Raw genomic sequence first — 6,560 nt, forward strand, 5'->3', positions numbered from 1 at the left:
GCTCCTCGCGTCTCCTCAGCAGCACTCCTCTGCACCGCTGGGCCTGCGTCCTCTTCTTTCAAACCTCACCTGCAGCGTCATTTCCTCCTCGCAGCTTTCCCCCATGAGGATCTCTCTCTTCTGGCTTTCCTACAAATCCTGGCCCGCGTTGCCGTCTGAGCACTTCCTCGATCATACAGTAATCACTGGCTCAGCTGCCCAGATCTCCTATGAGCCGCTACACTGCTCAAGGGCCAGGGGCTTTTGATTCACTTCTCTGTCCCTGGAGTCCTGTGTAGTGCTTACTCCCGAGAAGGTGATCAGTAAGTGTCACCAGACTGGAAGGGCATTGAGAGGAGAAAGCCAGTAACACCCACACTGACCAGCTGGGGGAGCCCCAGAGAGAAGCGGCCACAGCCAAGGGCACTCGGGCACTGAGCACAGCCAGGGCTGGACCATGCGCTCCCGACTCCCCAGGCCAGTGCACCCCGTGTTACCATCTAGATTCAGGCAGCTGAACGCGCCACCAAGGGACACAGGCTCTCATCTGAGGCTTTCCAAAGTGAAGGACTCAAAGGGCACAAATAGATATTTAGGAGTGGAGAGAAAGAAAAGAGGCATATTGGGAGACACTAGAACCTTCCATCACCAGCATTCACCTCTTTCCATAAGCACTACCTAGTTGTCGATCTCGGAAAACTCCAAATTACGATGGACACAAATTAGACTTGCCTTTGTTGGGTCTGCCTCGCACCCACTCAGCCCCAGGAGTTTTGTTCACATTAGCTGCTTCAGCCCACAGAACTTTCTGGAGTGACCTGGGTAAGGGAGAAAAGGAGGGGAAAGGGTCCCTCCTTTTGTCCTCTACTGCAGCCTGTCTCCCAACTAACTCTTGCAATATGCCTTGTCTAGCAGGTACTAGGAGACACAGGTACCATTGGCTGTGGCGGGGGAAGTCGGGGACCATCGATGCAGAAAATATTAACTGACCACCTGCTAAGTCCAAAGAGATACAGAAGTGACCAAGGTAGAGCCCTTACTCTCAGTGAGTCCCACAGAGAAAGTAACAACTCAAATGCTCCTTGCCTCAAGAGCAGAGGTCTGCAAACTGTGAAGTCAGGGTCACATCCTGCTTGTTGCCTGGTTTGGTCAATATAGTTTTATCGGCACACAGCCACGTCCATTCTTTTACATATTGTCAATGGCTGTGTTTGTGCTACCACGGCAGAGTTGACCAGCTATGAAGAGATCATGTGACCCACAAGCCTAAAATAGTTCGTCTTTACAGAAAAAGTTTGCCAACCTCTGCTTAAGAGTGACCAATACGCCAACAGGCAGATGAAAAGCTGCTCAACATCACTGATCGTTAGGAAAATGCACATCAAAACCACAATGAGATATCCCCTCACACCCATTAGGATGGCTACTATCAGAAAAACAAAACAAAACAAAGCAAAATAGAATGAGACCAATTTGGCCAACTTGAGGAAGAATAGCATTCCACCCTCCAGACTAAGGGAACCACCGTGGGCTCTGGCTAGAAATGGTAGGACATGAGGTTGCAGGGGTCAAGGAGCTTTGACTTTCTTGCCCCCTGGAGAGTGACATGGAGCTCACGGTCTGGTGAGGGAGGAAGAGGTAGTTATTAATGACAGAATCACAATTCATTACAAGTGGGCTCAGTGGTCACAGAGAAGCTGCAGCCTGAGGCAGCAAGCGTTGTCAGTCAGTGGTACTCTTGTACCCAAGGCAGATTTCCATGTCCTGCTCATGCAACTCGAATCCTTCCTTCATCTTCCCCTCCATATTCTTCTTTGATGGTCGTCTTCTCAAGGGCAGATTTTCTTTGACTTTAAAGAACCCTCCAGCTCCTGACCCAGATGATGCTAGTCACACCAGTGACACTCCAGATTTGTTAAATGATTTTGATAGGAGGGGGCTGGAGAAAAGGCCAAAGAGGAATGCAGAGCAAGATGACAGGAGCAGGGTCTTGGGGAGGAGGGCAGAGGGCTGGCGTTTGTTCAGCACCTCCTCAGCCAGCACATTCCCAAATATACGGATGAACAGACACACGGGTCAGTGTTCTCTCCTTTGATCCTCACAACAATCCTGTTGAGTCTGAGCCCCGCTTTGTACAGGGAAGCCCAAAGCCCAGGGCAGGGGAGAGGGGTTTTCTCAAGACACACAGCTGATGGACTCACAGTTGTGCCTTAACCCCAGGCTGGCTGCCCTCTGGCCCAACATTCTTTTCCCCAGTGGCTTTCCACTCTCCCAGGATAATCCTGAGTGGCCTGAGCCCCTAACCCCTGCACTGGATGGGAATACTAGATGTATGAGTTGCCTGTGGCTGCTGTAACCAATTACCGCAAACTTAGTGGCTTAAAACAATGGAAACTTATTCTCTTACAGTTCTAGAAGTCAGAAGTTCAAAATCAGTTACACTGACAGAAAGTCAAAGCGTCAACAGGGTGGTTGCTTTTGGAGGCTCTGGGGGGAAAATCCATTTTCTTGCCTATTTCACTCCAGTCTCTGTTTCCATTGCCACATCTCGTTCTCCTCAAGATGTAGACATCTTTGGGAGCCATTAATCAACCTACCACAGTGGCTAATGAGGTACGTGGGATCTAGAAAGGGATTCCTCTGGGCTGGTGGTCAGTGGGGTAGGAGTGTCCTGGTCCTCTAAGATTCGTCTGGCAAAACCAGTCAAGCATGAAGTTCTGTCTGAACCCAAGTGCAAGGCAGTGAGACAACTAGCTTAGGCGGCGGCCAGGTAGAGTTGCAACACTATGGGTAGATACACACAGAGGGTGCTGAGCAGGCCATTGAGGCATGGGAGGTACTGGGGCCAAGGTATGTGGCAGGCCTCCAGCTGGAAGAGGGGGCCAAAGGGAAGACAAGTCCTGATAGGCTCAACAGCCATGAATCCAGTGTGGGGCAGCTCCTGCAGAGCTGGCTGGAAGAGACGAGGCCCTGGGTAAAGCGCCAAAGGGCTGCCTACCTAATGGTCTAACCTGCCTCTGCTGGGCCAAGGGCTTTGAGCAAACTGCTACAACCCTGGAGCTCTGTCTGCCAAATATTATTCAGATCATTCACTGGGCTAGTTTGGCACAAGTGATGATTGTAAAACCTGTACAGAGGTCACTAATAGGATGGCACTGGCTTAGAAGGTGCTGAGAAATGTGGGTGGATCTGTAGGGTGGGTTCAGAAAGGCGTGAGAATCCAGTGGCCCAGGTGAGCAAGTGTTTGCTCCAGCACTGCCTCCAGGCCCGGGCCCAGGGCCTCTGATCCTGGACTGGGCCTTGGGTCCCAGTAGGGGAGGGACTGGGATTTGGACATGCCCTTTGTGCCCTGTCTGGGGCTGGGATTAGCATTCAGGGGAATGAAGCTCAGAGGCTAAGCTAAGGCCAACCAGCCAAAGGCCATCTAGCCATAGCCAACTAAAGGGGCTCCCAATATGGGCCCATGTGGTGCTGATACCAAACCTGTAGAGACTGGGCCCTGCAAGAGAGGCAGGGACAAGACCCAAGGCTCGATGGCACTACAGGCTGTTCAGGAGAGGGTGCCCCATGCCACTGCAGCGCCAAGGGCTCCAGAGGTCCCTGTCCTGCTTACATGACTGTCTGATTGCTCAATTTTCCAAACCAGTTCTGGCTCAGACCACTGGATGTTGAGAGGCTGATTTCGGTGTGGAGGGGCCCAAGGTAACCTTTGACATCTACGGCCGGGGGGTTCCACGCGCACTCTGCTCAGGAGCTTTAGAGGGAGACCCGTGGTAGCATGGAAGGGCCTCTCTCTGGAATGCCTCCTGTCCCCTTTGCCTGGGCTGGCAGCCTGGCCGGTTGAAGGTCCCGCTGTGCCCTCCCCCAAGCTCCCACTGTGCCTGCTTCCTCTACCACTGGCACTAGCCCAAGGTTCCTGGCTCTTATACCTGCATCCCTCTAGGCTAATGAGTCCTCCAAGACAGGGCCCACTCAGAACCTCCCTGTGACCCTTGAATGGCCAGTACAGGCATTGGCACCCTGGAGCCTACCTCTCCCCACCTCAGCATGAGTGTTCCACAGAGCTGAGCTAAATGGAATTGAAGAGAAGGCAGAAGCTGCCTTGGGGGTTAGCTAGAGGAGGCCTCTGCTGTAGTAGGCCACTGGCATGAAAGCCCAGCAATACAGTAATGAGAAAGCAGTAATTACCCAGGGCTGAAGGAATTCTCCAGGACCCAAGTTCCATGAGTCCAACTTGGCCTAAGACTGCCTGGGAACAGCCAGGCTCTGCCTAGCAGTCTTCAGGGGCCAGAGTCCAGCACCCAGTCGGCTGAGCTTCCTCCTCTAGGGTCTGGAACTGAGTAAGGGCACCTAGGTCAACCCCTTCATTGCTCAGATAAGGGGCCAAGACTCAGGGAGGGCTGAGATTAGTCTAAGAAGAAAAGCCTATTCATGAAAGAATAGCTATTACAATGATAATCCCATCCTAGAGTCTTCTATCCAGCTCCTTCTAGAAGTCTGTGCTGAGGAAAGTAGTGAGGGAGGGAAAGTCACAGGAATAAAGCTCTCACTGGCCACTGGAGACCAGATGGGCAGTGTCACCAGTTGCCTCGTGTTCCTCCAAAAGACACGTTGAAGCCTTAACCCCCAGTACCTGTGAACGTGACGTGATATGGAAATGGGGTCTTAGTAGGCATAAGCAAGTTGAGACGAGGGCATTCAGGGGGACCCTAATGCGATAAGATGATGTCCTAATGAGGAGAGGAAAGAGAGACACAGATTGCCATGTGGAGACAGAGGCAGAGGTGGGAGTGATGCGGCCACAAGCCAAGGAAAGCCTAGGGCCACCAGAAGCTGGAAGAGGCAGGAAGTATTTTCTCCTAGAGGTTTCTGAAGGAGCTCAGCCCTGCACATACCTTGATTTCAGATTTCTGGCCCCCGGAACTTTGAGAAGGTAAATGTCTGTTGTTTAAAGCTCCCCCGCACCCTGCCCTGTGTATGGCACTTTATTGTGGCAGCCCCAGGACACTCCTATGCGCGCTTTGACGCTTATCTCCTAGTGGCCTCACAGCAAGTGAGGGACAGAAGCCTTGCTCATCGTGAATAAACAGCACTCCTCGGCTTCAAAGCATTCCGGACATACTAATTAACTCTCGGCTAATTTGGATGAAATAATGTGAAGCTCTAATGACATCATCTCCATTCTGTGCCCAGATCTAGCCACAAGTGAAGTCTGGTGACTGCTGGGCTGTGAGCTTCATCTTGTGGTAACATGTTGTGCCTTTCACAACCATCCCTGGAACAGCGCTCTGGGAGGCCCCTCTACCCCTCAGCTCCACGGGCTTCAGAAAACGGCCAGCTGTGGGCACTCTTGGTCAGTCAAGCACATGTGACCCAGGTGGTTTCTGTGATTAAACGTGTGTGTGTGTGTGTGTGTGTGTGAGAGAGAGAGAGAGAGAGAGAGAGAGAGAAAGAGAGAGAATCCCACAGCCCTGCACTGTTCCACATCACTGAAATGGTCTTACTGGAGGTTCTAAACAACAGCCTACAAAAACTCAGGTGTACCTTCAAGTATTCCACCACAGGATGGCCCTCTGTTGTTCTGCGACCCTCAGGGTCTGGGCACCCCCTGCCTTGAACCAAAGAGAAGAATCCCTCCACCCTTTATGTTCAGGACCTCAGCGGGCGATCAGTACTTGAGCCGAGCAAGTAGCTGCTTGCAAGGCCTGGAGGCAGGAGCCTGCCCCGAGTCAGTGGGGAGAAACTCAGACCAAGGCCCGCTGGGCATGGCAGGGAGGGACAGGGCTGGGGCTGTCCCCGCAGCACTGGGGGCCCCAATAGATTAGACAGTGGGCACGCCACTGATTAACCTGGAGGAGGGAAGCAGCCCTGGCCCAGGTCTCCCTGACTCCGCACAGGCTCCCCTTTGTCCCCCACCCAACAACCAGGGGCTCCTGCCAATCCCCACCAAACACTAGGCAAAGGCTTCCTGCTGCCCTCACAGGTGTGTCCCAGTGGGTGCCCTGGGACACCATCGGTGGTAAAAAACCATCGCTGTCCAATAACAAAGGAAGGAAGGCCATCCCTGCCCAATCCTCTTCCAATCCATCAGATTATTTTTTAAAAAACCAAAAACTCCAAGTTTGGTGCCCTTGTGTTTTTTTACTTTGTACTGAAGCAAAATAGACACTAAAAAGAATATGCGTATCATACATAAGTGTGCAGCTTGATGTCAGCTCACAAAGAGGACACTATCTGTACGAAAGCACCCAGATCAAGAAACAGAATATTACCAGCACCCCACAAGTCCATCTGCCATGTCCCCTCCCTGAGGGGAACCACTCTCTTGATATCTAGTAGCAGACATTAGGTTTGCCCATTTTTATGTTTTACATAAATGAAACCACACAGTATGTGCTCTTATATGTCTGGCTTCTCTCACTCAACATTATGTTTGAGAGCCTCATCCATACTTTTGTAGTTCTGTAGAAATGCTCTGATGGACATTGGGTTGCTTTTGACTATTATAAATAATGCTGCTATGGATATTCCTTGTGTGTGCCTTTTGTTGCACATATATATGCAGTTGTGTTGAATGTATA

The sequence above is a fragment of the Balaenoptera acutorostrata genome, chromosome X (assembly GCF_949987535.1).
Source record: "Balaenoptera acutorostrata chromosome X, mBalAcu1.1, whole genome shotgun sequence".
NCBI lineage: Eukaryota > Metazoa > Chordata > Mammalia > Artiodactyla > Balaenopteridae > Balaenoptera > Balaenoptera acutorostrata.